The 18,128-nt window shown below is 41.5% G+C and overlaps 2 long non-coding RNA genes across 6 annotated transcripts in view; one reads left to right on the forward strand and one right to left on the reverse strand.

Moving 5' to 3' along the window:
- LOC309860208 overlaps positions 1 to 17,448 on the forward strand; it is a 106,939-nt gene extending 89,491 nt beyond the window's left edge. Inside the window, exons 3-6 of the long non-coding RNA XR_014309249.1 lie at positions 12,093 to 12,343; positions 15,625 to 15,704; positions 16,405 to 16,452; positions 17,364 to 17,448. This is a non-coding gene — a long non-coding RNA (uncharacterized lncRNA). The remainder of the gene's footprint in view (positions 1 to 12,092; positions 12,344 to 15,624; positions 15,705 to 16,404; positions 16,453 to 17,363) is intronic.
- The window catches only part of LOC309860210, a 251,410-nt gene that overhangs the window by 9,678 nt on the left and 223,604 nt on the right, over positions 1 to 18,128 (reverse strand). For 2 of the 5 annotated variants that reach the window (XR_014309254.1, XR_014309255.1), the window contains exons 1-2: positions 15,796 to 16,428; positions 7,127 to 7,691 (exon numbers count right to left, since the gene is read on the reverse strand). This is a non-coding gene — a long non-coding RNA (uncharacterized lncRNA). Of the gene's footprint in view, positions 1 to 6,838; positions 6,965 to 7,126; positions 7,692 to 15,795; positions 16,429 to 18,128 lie in introns of those variants that run through there. The other 3 variants (XR_014309251.1, XR_014309252.1, XR_014309253.1) reach the window with 2 other exon arrangements.

Consider the following 18,128-nt stretch of genomic DNA (forward strand, 5'->3'; position numbering starts at 1 on the left):
GTAGAATAGAACTTGGAAATGTAGAAAAATGAAAAGATATGACAAATATTAAAAATAATGTCATTGCTTAGATATAACATTGCTTTCTGTGGACAAAAATTTTCACTGAAAACATAAAAGTGGTCATGGTTTTGAAGAATCTTTGGTTATAAAAGTGTAAAGGTTTAATAACTGTACTTGGGGTTTGCTCAGTAATTTTGTGAAATTCACTTTTACATTTAATAAAAGAAGCAAATAGAAATTGGTGTCTAAATGTAGACTTCAAAAAAGACGGTGGTTTTGAGGCATATACACCCTAAATTCACAGGGATTTGGCAACTCTGACACATCTGGAGGCCTTTGTGGGAAGAAGCGAGATTTAGTACACCAGCGGAAATAAGATTTAATTTCAGCTGTAATACACACTTGTCCTGTGACTTGCACAAATTGTGGGTTTTGTTTGCAGTCTCTCAACTGTGAATTGGGGAGGAGATAATGAGCAGAAGCAAGTGGGCTTACTATGAAATGGATTTCAATAAATAGTAAAGCTGTACAATGTGAGGCATTCTTAAATATCCAACATATGTATTTATATTAGGTGGGCTTTTCCCAAAATCCTTTTCTTGTTAATTTCTATGTTGATTGCATCATTGTCAGAAAGATGGCCTGCATGACTACTGGTTTAGAATGTATGGAGATTTTCTTCCTAGACCACTAACTGGTGAATTTTTCTGTCAAGCTGCCTTACATACTTGAGAATAATCTGTATTTTCTGAAGCATTTTCTCTCTCTAATCAAGTTTGGTGACTGTTAATCAAAGGTATTAGAGCTTTTTTTGTTTGTTTTTCACTTTGATTTTCTGTGTAAAAATCTCCCACAGTGATTGTGGGTTTGTCAAATTTTGCTTGTCTTTATCTCAGTTTTGGTTTATATATCTTGAAACTATGTTGTTAAGTATATATAAAGGCTCACAACTGTTAAATTTCTGGTGGATTACACTTTACGATCAATGATAAATACTCTTCTTTCTCTTTTTGAAGGTTTTTGTTTTGTTTGGCCTCCCAGTTAATTTTGTCAGAAATTAAAATTGCTGTATTTGCCTGCCTTTCAGTGGTGTTGATTCACAATATTGTTTCCCCTTCCTTTATTTTCAAGCTTTCTGGGCCACTGTCCTAGGTCTCTTGTGGAACAGCCTAAAGGTAGACAGTATTTATTTCATCAGATTCTTCAAGTACTTTGTCTTTCATAGAAGATTTTTATTCAATCACCTTTATTATAATTTCTAGTATATTTGGCCTTAATTTCATTATATATTTCTTATTCTTTGTTATCTAGTTATTATGATTTCTTATTTTTCTTTCTCACTTTTCTGTGCTCTGTTTGTTTTCTCTTTGAGCAATTTTTTCCTTTAGGGGTTTGGAAATTTTATCCCCTATTCCATTTCTCCACTGATTCTCTTCACTTTTTTTTTTTTTTTTAATGTCCCACTGATTTTTTTTTAATTAAAAAAAAAAAAAACCTTGTATTCAATTATCATTTACATATGGAAAACAGTGCAAGAGCACCTAGGTGGCTCAGTCGGTTAAGCATGAGACTCGATTTTGGCTCAGGCCATGATCTCAGGGTCCTAGGATTGAACCCCTTGTCCGCCTCCATGCTCAAGAGGCATCTGCTTGAGATTCGCTCCCTTTGCCCCTCTTCTCGCTCATGCACACTCCTTCTCTAATAAATATTCTTTTAAAAAAGTGTGCAAATAAATTTTCACAAGTTGAATGCCTGTGTGTTACCAGAACCCAGATCAAGGCATGAACAATGAACAACCCACAGTTCCTCTCCAGAGATCCTTCCTGGTGACTATCCCTCTGCCTGGGGAACTTTGTTCTCACTTTCAAGACCCGAGATTAGTTTTGCTGATTTGTGAACTCTATGTAAATCCAATCATACTCTTGTATTTGGCTTCTTTTGCTTAACATACTGCTTCTGACATTTACACACGGTATTTCATGCAGCCATAATTTGTTCATCTTCATTGCTGTGCAGCATAGAGCATGCAGTATTTCCCTGAATATCTCTGCAGGTCAGCTACCCAGTTTACTGTTCACCATCCTTTTGAGGTGTTTTTTGCCTTTATAAATAATGATGCCATGAACCTGCTTGAACCTGTCGTAGAGTGAGTACATGATGCATTTCAACATGGGGAGTGCATCTCGGCATGAAAGTCAAGTGTCACACAGTCCGTGTATGTCCAGCTTTAGTGGGCTTCTGGTAGGTTTAGTAGAACTGTTTTACCACTAGTTTCCCAGAATGGGTGGACCATGGAATACTCCTCAGAATCCTCAGTTTGTGTAGGAAAGTTTCAGTTGTCCCACATCCTCGCCAAAACTTTATTTCCATCTTTTTCCATTTTAGTCACTGTGGTGAGGGTATAACAATATCACTTTGGAGTGGGAATTTTCATTGCCTTGATGGCTATGAACTTGAAGACTTTTTCAACTTCACTAGTCATTTGAATATCCTCTTGTGTGACTTCTTTGCTAATTTTTCTATTGTGTTATCTGCCTCTTTGCTTATGCTTATCTGCCTCTTTGCTTATGCCTTGGTGAACAGAATCTTCCACTTTAACATAGCAAAATTTATAACTCCTCCTTTATGATTAGCCCTTTTTGCTTTCAATTTATGAACTCTTTACTTACTTTACTTGAAAAAGATACTTTATTCTTAAAATTTTTTAAAGATTTTGTTTATTTATTTGAGAAAGAGAGAGAGATAGCAACAGAGATAGTAAGAGTGAGCCCAGGAAGGGGGAGAGGGAGAATCAGGCTCGAGCTGAGCAGCAAGCCTGACACAGGGCTCTGATGCCAGCATCCTGGGAACATAACCTGAGCTGAAAGCAGACGCTTAACCGACTGAGCCAGCCAGGCGACCTTATTCTTAAATTTTTTTTTTTTAAAGATTTTATTTATTTATTTGACAGACAGAGATCACAAGTAGGCAGAGAGGCAGGCAGAGAGAGAGGAGGAAGCAAGCTCCCTGCTGAGCAGAGAGCCCGATGTGGGACTCGATCCCAGGACCCTGAGATCATGACCTGAGCCGAAGGCAGCGGCTTAACCCACTGAACCACCCAGGCGCCCCTTAAATTTTTAATACACATATTTAATCATATTTTTCTGGGAATGTTAATAGTTAGAGTAAGAATAAATTTACTTCCTTTCTCCTCTCTTCCATGTTGAGCTGTCCTGTCAACTTAGATTGTTAACTGTCTCTTTTTCTATTTTATGGTAGTTATTATTCTATTTTACTTCATTTCCACTTATTTTCTTAATTATATGATTCTATTTTATGCTATTGTGTTTCTATTTTGTTTCTTTTTCCATTTTCTATTTTTATTGTGTTCTTTTTCTATTTTTATTTTCTATTTATACACAAAGTAAATCTTAGAGTTCATCCTGATTTATCTTTGTATATGTATTTTTCTGCATCTATTTATATCTTTACACTGATGTGACTACTTCCCCAACACACATTTCCAGTACTCCAGAAGGCTCCTATATATAACCCATTCTACTAAGATCTAGAGTGGTTTATTACACATCAGTTGATAGCTGATACAACCCCCTCATACATATTAATTTACTCCAAGAACAGACATAGTTTTCTTCCTTAACATTTCAGAGCACATAGTGTATTAACCAAGATAGGCTAGATTATACTGAGTTAACAAAAAAAAAAAAAAAAAAAAAAGAAAGAAAGAAAAGAAAAAACAAATGTGAGGAGTTTACACTAAAAACACTTATTTCTTTTCATGCCACATTTTCTGTTCATCTTGGTCATTCAGAACAAAGCCTGAGGGAGATTTTGTTCCAGTGTGAGTTTCCACATGTTTGGGTTTTATTAGGGGGCACTCCACTTTCAGTACCAATTTCTGGGTTAGTCAGGGTAGCTTAAGTTAATTTCCTCCCCTTAATTTCTGCCTCCCCTCCTCTGCTTTGGTATTTTATTTATTAACTTTTCAAAAAGATTTTATTTACTTGACAGACAGAGATCACAAGTAGTCAGAGAGAGAGGAGGGGAAGCAGGCTCCCGCTGAGCAGAGATCCCCCCCCCCACCCCCCCGCCACCACTGCAGGGCTCAATTCCAGGACCCGAGATCATGACCTGAGCCAAAGGCAGAGGCTTTAACCCACTGAGCCAACCAGGCGCCCCTGCTTTGGTATTTTAGATACTGGGTAGTTCTAGTTTTGTATCTAAACTTTATGGTCTCTGAAGCCAAGTTTCTCTTGTATTGAAAATGGATACCCTGCTGTCCCTTGTCAGTGTAGCTCACCAACTGTAACAATACAGCACTCTGGTGGGGTGAGGGGTGTCGATGAGGGGGGAGGCTCTGGGGTAGATGGTTTATGGGCAATCTCTATACTTTCCTCTCAATTTTGCTGGGAACCTAAAACTGTCAAAAAAAATAGATCTACAAATAATAAAGAAAATGGATATCCTGTTGTTACCCATCTTATTAGGGTAGCTGTGAGAATGATATGATTATGGGTGTGTATGTAAGAAGATCAGAGTGTTTTTAAGACATCTGCAAATTCTCTAATTCCTCTGCCATCAAGACATGGAGTGTATGTCCCTTCCTCTCAAACTGGGACAGGGCTTTGTAATTATCTTGTTGGATAGAAGGTGGCAACGTGACACTTGAAGGCTTCTGAGTCCATAATGGAAAAGGCCATGCAGTTTCCCTCTCTTGGGGGTCCCACTCTGAGATTCTTCAGCTGCCAAATTAGATGTCTAGCTCATGCAAGGGCACCATTTGGAGAGATCTGAGAGAAGGAGACAGAACGATAGATATAGATAGATAGATGGATGATAGAGAAGGATGTCTGAACTCTAGTTGGTTGGTACAGTCCACAACTTTTGAATCTTCTAGCCTATGAATGAAGAAGTTTCCAGATGGCTGATGCCCTAATCACTGTCTGCACCTGTATGTGAGAGTCCAAGGATGAACAACCCAAGAGCCCAGTCAACCCTCAGAACTTTGAGAAATAATAATGTTAAATCATTGTTGCTTTATGCCATTATTTTTGTTATACAGGATAAATAACCAGAGCAGGGCTTACAAGGTATTATTCTAAGTATTTCTAGATCGACTTAACTCATTCAATTCTCACAGCTCGATGATGTTTCCCACTTTACATTCTAGACAGCTGATGTATAGATAAGTTAAATGCATCAGGTGCCTTTTTTTCAAATAAACTCAAATATGGTAGTATAAAATAATGACTCTGCTGATTTGGGTCCGGCTCACCTGATCTTTACTGGCCTCATTCAAGCATCTGAAATTTGCTGTTGGCTCATTGCTGTCTGGGGAGTCTATGATGGCCTCACTAATATTTCTGGCATTCATTCATTGTCATCGGGGGACACTGGGGGGGCAGAGCCATGTGGCCTCTCATTATCTAGCAGGCTCTGGACTTGTGTAGCATTCTAGGAGAATGAGTAGAGCATTCAAGGGTTCCCGAGGCCTGACCTCAGGATGGGTCTGGTGTCATCTCCACTGTACTTTGTTCATTAGGTCAGGTCACAGGGCCATCCCAGAGTCAAGGTGTGAGGAAAATAAAATTCTCTTGTTGATGGCAAATCATATTGCAAAGGGTGAGCTACAAAAGAGGAGATTCTTGGGCCACTGTGCAACAACACATCCTCTGACATAACTTGCCCACTGTTACCCAGGTCATAAGCGACAGAAGCCAGATCTGAACCCAGGCAGTAAGGCTCTGGAGGGCATACCACTGACTACGACACTGTACTGAGTAAAGGAGAGCTGTTATTGGCTCTTGGGGAAAGTCATCTTAAAAGACAGGCTCCTATATCAAATCAGGAGCCTAAGGCTTTCATACCATGGTGGAGCAGGGTTCAAATCTTTGCATGACCACTTTGCAGCTCTTTGTTGTGGGGTAAATTACTCAAACTCCTTAAACCTCAATTTCCTCATATTTGTAAGATTAAATAAGATCATAAGGTACAGGCAATTCTGCTGTAATGCAACATAGGCATTTCTAAAAACCACTGTGCCATGCAAAATTGCACAATAAAAACTACAGGGCTCATGGAAAACGTGAGGTTGAGGCATAACACCAAGCCATCGATGACACACATTAAAACAAAGAATAAGACCTTAATGAAAATGGCAATGCAATTTTACATGATTTATGGTGAATATATAAACATTACAGTAAATGTGGCTTCATATTAGAAAAAGGACCCGGGCTTTGTGTGTGAGATCGGGTGTTGGCAAGGGTTGCAACTTGCAAGCAATTATGGAGTGGTGGATGGGTGGGGGTTCTGAAGTCAGATGACATATGGTGACGCTGGGCATGGAGGAGCTGCCCCATGACAGGTGGGGAACCGAGACAGTTGGTAGACATCTGAAGCATGTGCGCTGACGCTCGGCAGGTGTTCTTAAGTGGTTTCAGCTGAGCAGAGTTTTTTGGTTTCACCTAGTATTTCTTCCAGAGAAAACTGTGCATAAAAAAGTGAAATTGAGGGGCACCTGGGTAGCTCAGCGGGTTAAGTCTCTGCCTTCAGCTCATGTCGTGATCTCAGGGTCCTGGGATCAAGCCCCACATTGGGCTCTCTGCTCGGCGGGAAGCCTGCTTCTCCTCTCTCTCTGCCTATCTCTCTGCCTACTTGTGATCTCTGTCTGTCAGATAAATAAATAAAATCGTTTTAAAAAAAAGTGAAATTGATGTTATTTTCAAATGGTTCCCTAATATAGCAATCGTTTTGGAACAAGTTTGGGTTTTCAAAATATGCATTTGAACAGAATTGATAGTAGAGCTGTTAGCATATGTCTAACATTTATTACCTCTCGATAATCATTAGCTCATCACTGTTAGCCATGAAGACTCGCCAAATGTCAAAAAAGAGATATAACCTATTCAGCAGCATGAATGCATGTGAGGCGAGGATGTGTAGGTGTCCAGCAAGGAATCTAGAAAAAAAAGGAGAGCAAGAACTGTCAATGGGTTTCCAGCACTGGCCAGAGGATCCAAGTGTCCTGTCTTCCTAGGCAGGTAAATTTCAAAGTCAGATCCCATGATGGCAGTCATAAAGGTCAGACAACTTTGTCCTCCTGCTCCCAGTCTGCACTTACCCAGTCACCCTGTGATTGTGAAGTTCCTCCTCGTGTTGTTAGGAGGCTGTCTTCTCTTGCTGACATAAACATTCTGAACCTCTTGGCAGTTGCATTTCTTAGTGTAAATTGCTAAATTGGCACTCGGTTTCGTACATCAGTCTCTTGTAAATTCCAGGGATTAATCAAGTACAAGCACACTGACATATTCCATTTTCTGGACCTGCAAAGCTGAGGAGCAGATGCTGGAATGCCATGACCCCACGAAGAGACAGAATCCTGCCAGGCTTGGCAGCTGCCTCCCAGATGACATAGTTGCCTGCTCTCTGACTGTACGGAGTACTGGCGTGGAACTGCCCTACATCTACATGCACACGTGTGGGGACAGACATAAAGCAGGCTCTCCTGAAGATTCTCTTATAGTAGCCCCAGTTTCTTTGTTCGCTAGTAATTAGCTTCAGTCACTGGGCTCTGGACCTCAAGGCACTGCATCTTCACTTACGACGCTTGGATTCGGGGGAGCTGACTTTGAATGGATTTGCACCTGCAAATACTGATTTTTCTCTTTCTTCAGGGGGCAAATTACCTTAGAAAGAAAAGGAGTATGACATTCAGCTGTCTATTCTCTATTCATTTGGAACCAAACCTGAGCTAACAAAAGCACACATGATTAGTGTCATCAAAGAGAAGTTAGAGTGAAATAGACTCTTTTCTTCTTTTGCTTCATAGCAATACTGTCAGACGTCTAACTCGACGATTGGGTCTGAAATGCACGGCTTGTGAAGATGCCAGATTTGTAATCTTGTCTCTTACTGACAGGGAGAATCTGTAGGCTTTACCTATGGAGGAACACATACTATCACAAATAAACCAAAGATGTAGGCGGACATTTGCTGTCAGTTGAAGGCAAAAATAATTGGCCAATTAGGTAAATCGGAACCGTGACCATTATCTGAAATCTTTCAAAACTTGTAAAGTTCAACGCTATCAGTATCTGTCATCTCCTAAGAATACCTTAGTATTCAAACTAATTCAATTGTGGTTTGCATATTTATAGGACAAAACATCAGTTCTCTCTGGTTGTATGCATTGTCACTGTCTTTAGGTATTCCCTCAAAAGCTGTTATTTGTTCAACAAACATTTATCAAATGTGGTAACAAATTCCAGGCACCATATTTTGTACTAAGGATATAACAATTGTATGATCCTTGGTCTGTAAGAGCTTGAAGTTTGGTTGAGGCAAAATACAAATAAATCAATACTTGTTATGCAATTCCTTAATTTATGTATTCAACAAATCTTTATTGAGCACCCAGGTGCTAGGAGTTATTCTGAATATGGGGAATGCAATCATGAATCTGGGGGATAAGCCCTCACTTTGCAAGGCTTGTATTGTAGGAAAAAGTGAATGAATAAGTACAAGTAAACAAATAAACAAGATGATCTCAGGTGGCTGTAAGTGCTACGAACAAAATAAAACAGGGGGAATTAATACAGAACAAGTAGGGAGGGTAGTATTACTAGAGCAGCTTCCCTGGGAGAGTGACATTTGTGCTGAGATCTGAATATCAGGGAGTGGCCAGCTGTGAGGATCTGGGGGAGGCGGTTTTCATGGTGGGGGGCAGCAATTTCAAAAGCCCAGAGAGAGCAAGTTTGGCCTGTATGGGGGCACTCTAAGTGAGCAGTGTGGCTGCAGCAGGACTGGGTAGGACCTGGGGTCAAGGATGGAGGCAGGGGCCTCAAGACCTTGGTAAAGCATTGTAGTTTGAAGATAAATAGATAGAAGTTCCTGGTGGTCACTGAACATTGGAATAGCCTGACTCGTGTTTTTAAAAGATCATTCTGGCAGATTTGCACAGGGGCTAGATGGAAGCCAGTGGACATAGGGGAATCTGCTATAATCCAGTGGGGACATGGTTATGGCAAAACACAGTCTCTGCAGTGATTAGGTGACACAGTAATCGGCGCTAGAAAAGCGGCACAGAGGTGCAGTGCAGCCACTGGGTGGCTCAGTGGGTTAAGCCTCTGCCCCCGTCTCAGGTCATGATCTCAGGGTCCTGGGATTGAGCCCCGCATTGGGCTCTCTGCTTGGTGGAGAGCCTGCTTTCCTCCACCCCTCTTGCCTGCCTCTCTGCCTGCTTGTGATCTCTGTCTCTCTGTCAAATAAATGAATAAAATCTTAAAACAAAACAAAAAACAAAAACAAAAACAAAAAACAAAAAACTGGGAGCCTGGGTGGCTCAGTGGGTTAAAGCCTCTGCCTTCGGTTCAGTCCGTGATCCCAGGGTCCTGGGATTGAGCCCCACATCAGGCTCTCTGCTCAGCAGGGAGCCTGCTTTCTCCTCTCTCTCTGCCTGCCTCTCTGCCTACTTGTGATCTCTGCCTGTTAAATAAATAAATAAAAATCTTTAAAAAAAATTAAAGAAAAATGCTGCATAGAATCGCTTCTCAGCCTTTTGGCTAAGATCAACTGAAAAGCTGCATAGGAAAAGAAGCACGAGAGCACAGATGCGAGTAGGAGTAATGTCCACATGGAGGACTAGCACCGTGATTGGCACACATCCGTAAAGGGTCAGAAGGTAAACGTTTTAGGCTTTAAGGGCTATACTGTTACACCTATTGCCACTAGTCAACTCTGCTGTTATGGCTCAAAAGCAGCCACAGACAATGCACAAATGAGTGGGTGCAGCTGTGTTCCCCTAAAACCTTATTTACGAAAACACGCAGCCAGTGGCTGTGCCTGTAGGCTGTAGTTGGGCCACCTCTGGTCTAGGGTTATTGTCTCTGGCACGGACGAGTTTTTTCTTCTCCTCCCTTGTGTCTCCTGGCATTTCTCTTCATCCTTACTCTTCTGGTTTTACCTGAACTTTGAGAACTGAGCTATTTTTCCTACATTATTTGAATAATTTACCGTGACATCAGCTATGATATCTCCAACCCTCCCTCAAATCCACTCAGATGATTAGTCTGATGGCCTGTTAGAGATATATGGTCTGAAACTTGCCCAAGACTCACAGTAGCTTCTTGGTGAAAAGCCCATAGCAGTCTTCATTTCTTACTGGCTGCTCTATCTTCCAAGTTGGCTTTCTGGCACTGAAAGTGATTGATTACAATGATATTGGAGTCACATTTTATTAGTCATTGTCTTCAGCTCCTGGATCAAACAGCAAGTTCTACTGATGCTTCCTCATAAAACTTTCTACCCACTTCTTACCCTCTACATAGGTCAGGACCCAACCAGGACAGAAAAATCCCACTGTATTTAACAGTGAACAGAGTGACTTGGTGTCACCCGTGATGAGGCTGACAGGCTACCCAGGGAGCAGTAAGCTCTCTCCAAGATTAGTCACAGTGAGAAGCCGCTGCCAACCCCAACAGGAGCAGGGTGGGGACAAAGGAGGGAACCAGGCTTACTGGCGTCCAAGGGCTGGAGTCACCAGTTGGCAGGTAGAATCCACAGCAGGCCTACTTGGCAGGAGCTGGAGCCATAAGGAGAGATGACCATCGCTGAGACAATGCCCAGGACCAGTGAAGTAGAGGACAAAACAACTAGAATTCATTCTTTCTCCTGCTCCACAATCCCCTGCTTGTTCTATCACTGGCTAAACTGACACAGAAGCCAGCTGATGCAAGGGACTGAGAACAGTGGGACCAAGCAGAGCAGAGGAAGGGCAAGGAGTGGATTTGGGGTGAACAGACCCCACACCCCCTCATCCTCTCTTCCTTTTGCCAGCAGTATGCATCAGGGAGACTCCCTGTCCTACTCCTGTCTGACCCTGATGGCACCTCACCAAGTCCCCTTTGCTAAACTGACTTATTCTTCCTACTGTGGTCTTCCATGTGATCTAGACTTGGTCATACCCCTAGCCAACTTGCATGGCTGAACTCAAGTCATGCCTCTTTCTCGAAATGTTTTGGATCACTCCAAAACTCGCCAGTAGACTATTCCTTTGGAAACAATGCTTTACTTTGAAACCAAGTATTGTTTCCAATAAGACCCAGATAATTGATCAGATATTTTCCTATACTGGATCTAAACATTTCTTTCAAGTATAGTTTTCTCAAGTGCAAGGACCATACCTTCTATATCTTTGTATTACCATGGGCCTACTGCATAGAGAGGTATAAGTAGGGGCCAAACAAATGCTCATTTACTGAGTAGATTTAAAAATGACAGACCCCTAAAAGTAAGCAAAGAATCTCATTTGCCTAGTTTACAGTATCTTGAGTAGTTATAAAGAGACTCTTGTAGTCAGAAAGATAACTTGGTTGGAATAAAGGTTTGCAGAGATAACAAAGTGTGAAGGAGACTTGAAATCCTTTCCAAGAAGGAAAGCTGAGTGGAAAATGCACATATATGCACGCACACACACACACACACACACACACACACACACACACATATACATACAGTGGTTGCCAAGGGCAACCATCAGGTTGACAGAGAGAATAACAGGTCCTAGGATCAGAGAGTGCTCTGGCTGCAGACAGAGTGAAATATACTGATCAGGGCACCTGGGTGGCTCAGTGGGTTAAGCCTCTGCCTTCGGCTCAGGTCATGATCTCAGGGTCCTGGGATCGAGTCCCTCATTGGGCTCTCTGCTCAGCAGAAAGCCTGCTTCCTCTTCTCTCTCTGCCTGCCTCTCTGCCTACTTGTGATCTCTCTCTGTCAAATAAAGAAAATAAATAAAATCTTTAAAAAAAAAAAAAAGAGGGGGCGCCTGGGTGGCTCAGTGGGTTAAACCGCTGCTTTCGGCTCAAGGTCATGATCTCAGAGTCCTGGGATCGAGTCCCTCATTGGGCTCTCTGCTCAGCAGGGAGCCTGCTTCCCTCTCCCTCTCTCTGCCTGCCTCTCTGCCTACCTGTGATCTCTGTCTATCAAATAAGTAAATAAAATCTTTAAAAAAAAAAAAAAAGAAATGTACTGATCACATACAGAACAATGAAAATATGCAGTAGTTGGTCTTACACGTGTGTTTTTAAAAGTTCTTAGAGGGGCAGCTACCAGAGAAGTCTCCTGCACACTCTCTAAGGGACCCACTATCAAGAGGCATGTTTGTCAGAAGGAAGCCTGCTTCACAATCAGTTTCCCCAGGCCCAGACTGCCCATCTGGGATGTGAGCTGTTTGGAGGAAAAGAGTTTGGAATTTGCCCAACCAAGCACCAGGCACAGACTGCCTCAGAGCCAGAGGTGACCCAAATTTCCTCACCATTCACAGCCGAAAGGACAGCCTCAGGTGAGCTCTCCCTGGATGGCCTGGGATATCCTCCTTGGGTGAGTCAGCATTCACACTTTGTAACTTTGTGTAAACATTCTCCTCACATCTCCGGGAGCACACACTACCCAGGCATCTTCACTGTATCCTTGGACAGCCCTTCCACATCTCACACAGGTACCCCTTGTAGAAAGACCAGAAGCAAGTCTTCACTGGTTTCTTCTGGTGACTGACATCCTGCAAAACCAGCCTCCAGCCCGCCAGCCCTTGGGGTGATGGCATAAAGATGTAACTATGTCAGTAAGATCTCAATGACTCTACTGAGGGAACTCCCTCTGAGAGAGGTACCTGCCCTTCAAGAAACAAAGTCATAGTGCTCTTCCCAAGACACAAAGAATGAGAGTCTAGTGATCTGGAGGAGGGCATCCTTGACTCCAGGTGGCACTGGCAGCATGACAGAAATGGTGGCAGTAGTTTGGTTTATATACTGAGATATCACACAGCCTTCTTTAATGTGATGACCTGGGGACATCTGAAGGGGGATTGCTTGTATCCCACAACTTCTGAGACCTAGGAAACATTTATATTGTGTACATAAGTTCTTTGGTGGATTCTTGGAAATACTTGCAGAAGGTCAACCTTCCTCTCTGGGTAAGAGCATTTTCAACTAAGGAGCAATGGGGAGTCTTCCAAGTAGGAGTTTCATGGGATTAATATTACTATAGTTACATGCTCAGTTGGCTGGTGATGCCCAGAACACCTGGGGTCCATGAAGAGTTTCCTAACAGTGAGAATGGACTCCAGATGGGATGGTCTCCAGGGAAAGTGAGTTCTTGAGTGACTCAAGCCCAGACACGTCTAGTACGCAGGGATTAATGAGGAGATCTGGGTTTCCTTTTCAGGAGGGGTCCTAGGACTCCTGAAGTCCCTCCTAATTTATCAAAATCAAAATCTCAAAATCAAAATCAAAGTCCCTTCTAATTCTCAAAATCAAAAGTTCATCTAAATTCTGTAGAATATTTTTATTGGACAGCCTTGCAGAGTTCTGTTTTCTGTCCCTTGGACGTTACTGTGTTGTCATGAAGCAGCATGTCTTTCACACTTCAGCCATAAGTTCTTATTTTCATAGTCAAGAATGTGGGGGAACACAAGGACAGAGTGGCAACAGAAAGGAAACCCAAGAGGAAGCTTTGGAAAAACAAATCTTCTGTAGGCATATAGATCTTATAGGCGTTTAGTTCACAGTTGCTTTTAGGATACTGGATGGCTGCCTAAAATCTGTGCAGCAGTAGGCAAGGAACTTCAAGTGCAAAGTTATGCTCTCCATCGTTCCCACTTGCCCGTATGGCCACAACAGAATTATGCAACTGACAAGATATTTTTACAGATTTTCTCAGTTGGGTAGCACATTGATCATTCGGGGACGTATTGAGGAAAATTGTCAGTTAGTCGACATTTCTACATTGATAAGCTGACTCCATGGCTAACCTAGTCCAAATAACTAGACAGCAAAGAGTGTCAACAGTTCATGATCTGATGGATCACTTGAGATAAGAAATCAAATTACCATTCAAATGAGTTGATAAAGTTGAAATATGTGAAGAGAAGCAGTCTTCTCCTTAGAAAAGTCCACTATCTTATTTGAATCCTAAGATAGGAGACTGTTAGAGCAGAAAGTTAAGTGATAATATAGTAAAATTAAGTTCCTCAGTAAAATGGAAGAATTAGGACAATATTATGGATGTGGTGACTTGTAGCTCTCGGGCTTTGCATGCCCAGATGGCCATGAGATGGGATTGACATCCTACTTGGTACCAGGGGAAAATGACATTTTGCAAAACAAACACACCAACCAAACCAACAACCAATTCTAAATTAATATGCCATTTGTGAGCTTCATTTTCTTTTATCATGTTCTTACAAGTTAATGGTCAAGACAGGAGTCTACTGCTAGAGCTGTCATTTCCTTTAGTTTATTGAAATATCTTCATATGGAATGAGAACTTCAGCTACTATTCTATTGTTTGTGTGTGTGTGTGTGTGTGCGTGCACATGCATGCATGAAAAGCTTTTGTTTGTAATATTAATTCTTCCACTGGATATTTTATAGTGTAGATAACTTTTATCAACTTTTATTTTATCTTCATAAAATATCACTTTATGCTTCTTGTGTAAATATTAAAAACCTCAGGTTGTTACTGCATGAAATTTATTCATCCTTTGCAAAGAAATTGGAAGAGCCAGTTGATTGCAGATAACATATTAAATATAAAAGTTATTATCACCTCCATTTTATGAAACCCACTTTTGCCCTTTGCTTTCACCTAAAATTGGTTTTATCCCATTGTTCAGATTCAGTGCCAAAACTCAAAATTTTCTTCCCTCTGATCAGTTCTCAGTAAAAAATAAATAAATAAGTAAATACATTAGAGAATTGAAAAAAGGAGCAGAATATATAAGCCAGAATGTTACAGTCTCTCAAAATAGTTAAGGGATTCAGGTGTGTTTTAAGTTTGGGTCTCTGTTTTCTAGATATGGCTTTAATTCTTTGACATAAAATGTTTTGACTTGGCCACTGGAAATGCTTTCAATCAGTTGTCCTACAGTATTTTTCATTTTCAACTTTAGTTTAAGAATGTGTTCTGTGTATGTAGAAACATACAACTACAGACGTTACCTCAGCATATGAGGATGGAACATGATGTTTCTATAATTTGTTACTTGTTAACTTGTTTTTTGGTTTAAGAAAACAGAGTAGCCTACATAATCTCTGAAATCTTTTTTCAACAAATATATTCTGAGCATGTGCTATGTGATAAGCAAACTGCTAGATGTAAGTTATGCAGATATCATGGGGTCAAAATTTTAGATAGTTAGATGTCTAAAAAAGAAGTGATATATATACATACACATATCTATACATAGATATGTATCTATATATGCATATATAGATATCTATATCTATATCTATCTATCTATCTATATATCAATATATGTATCTATATAGAGATATGTATATCTATACATATCTATGTATAGATATGTGTATGTATATATGTGTATGTATATATATGTATACGTATATATATATACATACATATATGTATATCACAATATCTATTATATAAAATTGCCAATACACTTTTAATCTGAAAGATTTCCTTCCAAAGGGCTGGGAGTTGTAGGAAGAATGCTCTTGACAATTGAATTTATCAGTCTCTGCTAGGTTAGTCTCCTCTTGTTTGTTCAGTGCCCTTTGGATTCCAGGTTCATCTCCGTACCAGGCTGTGTTCGCCTTTCAGGTATTCATCCCAGATCCTCTCCCTCTCCAAGATGGAATGGGGAAGAATGGCAAGTCTTGCATATCCTTTGGAATTTAGAGGTAGCTGTTGGGTGTATGGGTTTGTGCTATCCTGCAGTTCATATTGACCTCTGACTAAGAAGTTCTTATCCACTAAGTGACCAGCTCTTACCTGATGTACATGGCTGATGAAACATGTGTCCTCATCTCTTGACACAGGCATTGTGTCCTGGGAGCTAAGCCATCTCCCTTTGTACCCATCATCAGACATGGCCCATCTGTCCTGAAGCCCTCATTCTGCCCCACCATAGTGACTCTTCCCTGGGCACATTTATGGGACCAGGACCATCAGCTACCTGTCTCCTGTGAGGCCACAGGCACTCCCGGTGCCCTTGCGATAGCCTATCCCCTTCCTAAATACTCCCCCACCAGCATACACACATACCACCACCACCACCAGCATTTAAATGTGTGGGCTGCTTCCTCTGAGGTGGTTTTCTCTCAGAAAGACTGAGAAAGACAAAACTGAGTTTTAGATTGATTTGGTAATGTGTCCAGGGTTGCATAGTTAATAAGTGGGAAAAAGCCCAGACAGATCTGGGCAGCTGACCTTAGAGCATGAACTCTGACCAGCACACCGACCAGTCTTGAGGTGACATCTCAGTCCTGGTGATCGCCACGCATTTAAACTGTCTTCAACAGTCCCGGCTCCAACTCTTCAGTGCCTTTGGTCCATGAAGATGCTCTAACTTGTCCAACTGTGTGTCCCATTTTCTTCCAGTTCTGTAGACCAGAAGTTGAAAATGAGTCTCCCTGGGATAAAATCAAGGTATGGCAGGGCTGCGTTCCTTCTGAGGGCTCTAGGGGAGAATGTGTTTCCTCACCTTTTCCAGCTTTAGGGGCCTACCCACATTCCTTAGCTCATGACTGTCTTCCATCTCGAAAGACAAGCAGTTACAACCTTCCAGACTTGCTTCCCTTGTAGCATCTCTCTCTCTCTCCATTTTCTTTTTCAAGGCAAAGAAAGATGAATTCAAGTAATCACAGCCACCTCTTGGCTCAGCTTCTCCCTCCATCCTCCACATACCTGGGCCTTTCATATCATTTCCTCTCTCTCAAAAGAATATGGAAAAGAGAAGGATTTGTGAAGGCTCCTCAGGCTCTAGAACCTTAAAACCCTTCACCTGTTTTCTGTCAGGTGGGAGTCTCCTCACACTACTTCACTACTTGTTTACATGATAGCTTCTAGCAAAGCTTTCCTCCCATACAATGTAAAGATGAATTGGGTGAACTTTGAAAATCCCTTTTCTCTCTGGAGAAGATTTTGTTTTCAAAACTAATGTTGCCCATTCCAAGTTTCACAGGTGAGTCGGCTTCACTGGGGAGGCAGGAACTCAATATCTTCTCTCGGGGTGGGAGGCTACAATAAATACCACAGTTGTCTGCAGCTGGTGAGAAGAGAAGAAAGGCTCAGGGGGATCCTCATTCTCCAACCTGTCTCCATTCCTTGCCCAACAGGGCAGCTTGCTGTCCCCTCCCCAATGGGGACCACTCCTGGATTGCAGCCTGCTCACCTCTCCATGTCTATCCTTTCATATTCTACCTTCCCCATCACCCCTCGTTCTGTCTTCTACCTCCAGAAGATGAGTTGGTCTAGGACTATAGCTTATTTACATGCAATATCATGAGACTTTGGACTGCCAATTTATTCCCTTCTGTATGGCTTCTGTCCACTGCTAGAAAAGGGGAAGAGAGAACCACCTTTCCTACCAACCAGAAACTTTGGAGGGTTCAGTGAAGGATGCACCTAGGTCTTCCTCAATAGCTCCTCCGTGTTAAGGCAAGGAGAGCACTGGACCTCCACGGCAGACTCCAGACCAGAGCCTCCTCCATGACAGAAGAGGGGAAAGAAGAGGAAATCTCCCATTTCAGGAATCTGTTGCAAGACTTACGTTATCAGAGGGAGAGAAGAAATAGTGAAAAAAAGAAAAAGAGAGACTGCTAAGATTTATGACCCATGTTTTTTCAACATTGTTTAAGTAGTCCTCAAATCTTTTCACTTACAGCATAGGATGATGGAGGCTGTGTGTGTGTGTGTGTGTGTGTGTGTGTATTTGAGTGATGACAAAAACATGTCATTTCTTTGAAATCTCATGGTTTGGTTTTTAACAAGAGATACAAACTTCCAGTTACAAAATAAATAAGTCATGGGTACCTGTGTGGACACAAGTGCGTGGTGTTTGGAATAAAGGGGAACTACCTTGGGGTGTATGATTAGTGTATGGCAGGGTTAGTGAATTGTAAGTTATTAATTAGTGTATTAAATATAGCCATCATGGTCCCCACCCCTTCCTCCCCTTCCAAGTTTAAGGTGGTTAGGTATATGGAAGCACCTAGTGTAGCTAAGGTCTGCTTATTTTATATCTGAAAAAGTTAAAATGAGGCATATTCAAGATTTGATTCTGGATGACCTTTTCATTTTCCACAATGACATTGAAAAGTCTA

Source organism: Mustela nivalis (genome assembly GCF_964662115.1).
Source record: "Mustela nivalis genome assembly, chromosome: 2".
NCBI classification, from domain to species: Eukaryota; Metazoa; Chordata; class Mammalia; order Carnivora; family Mustelidae; genus Mustela; species Mustela nivalis.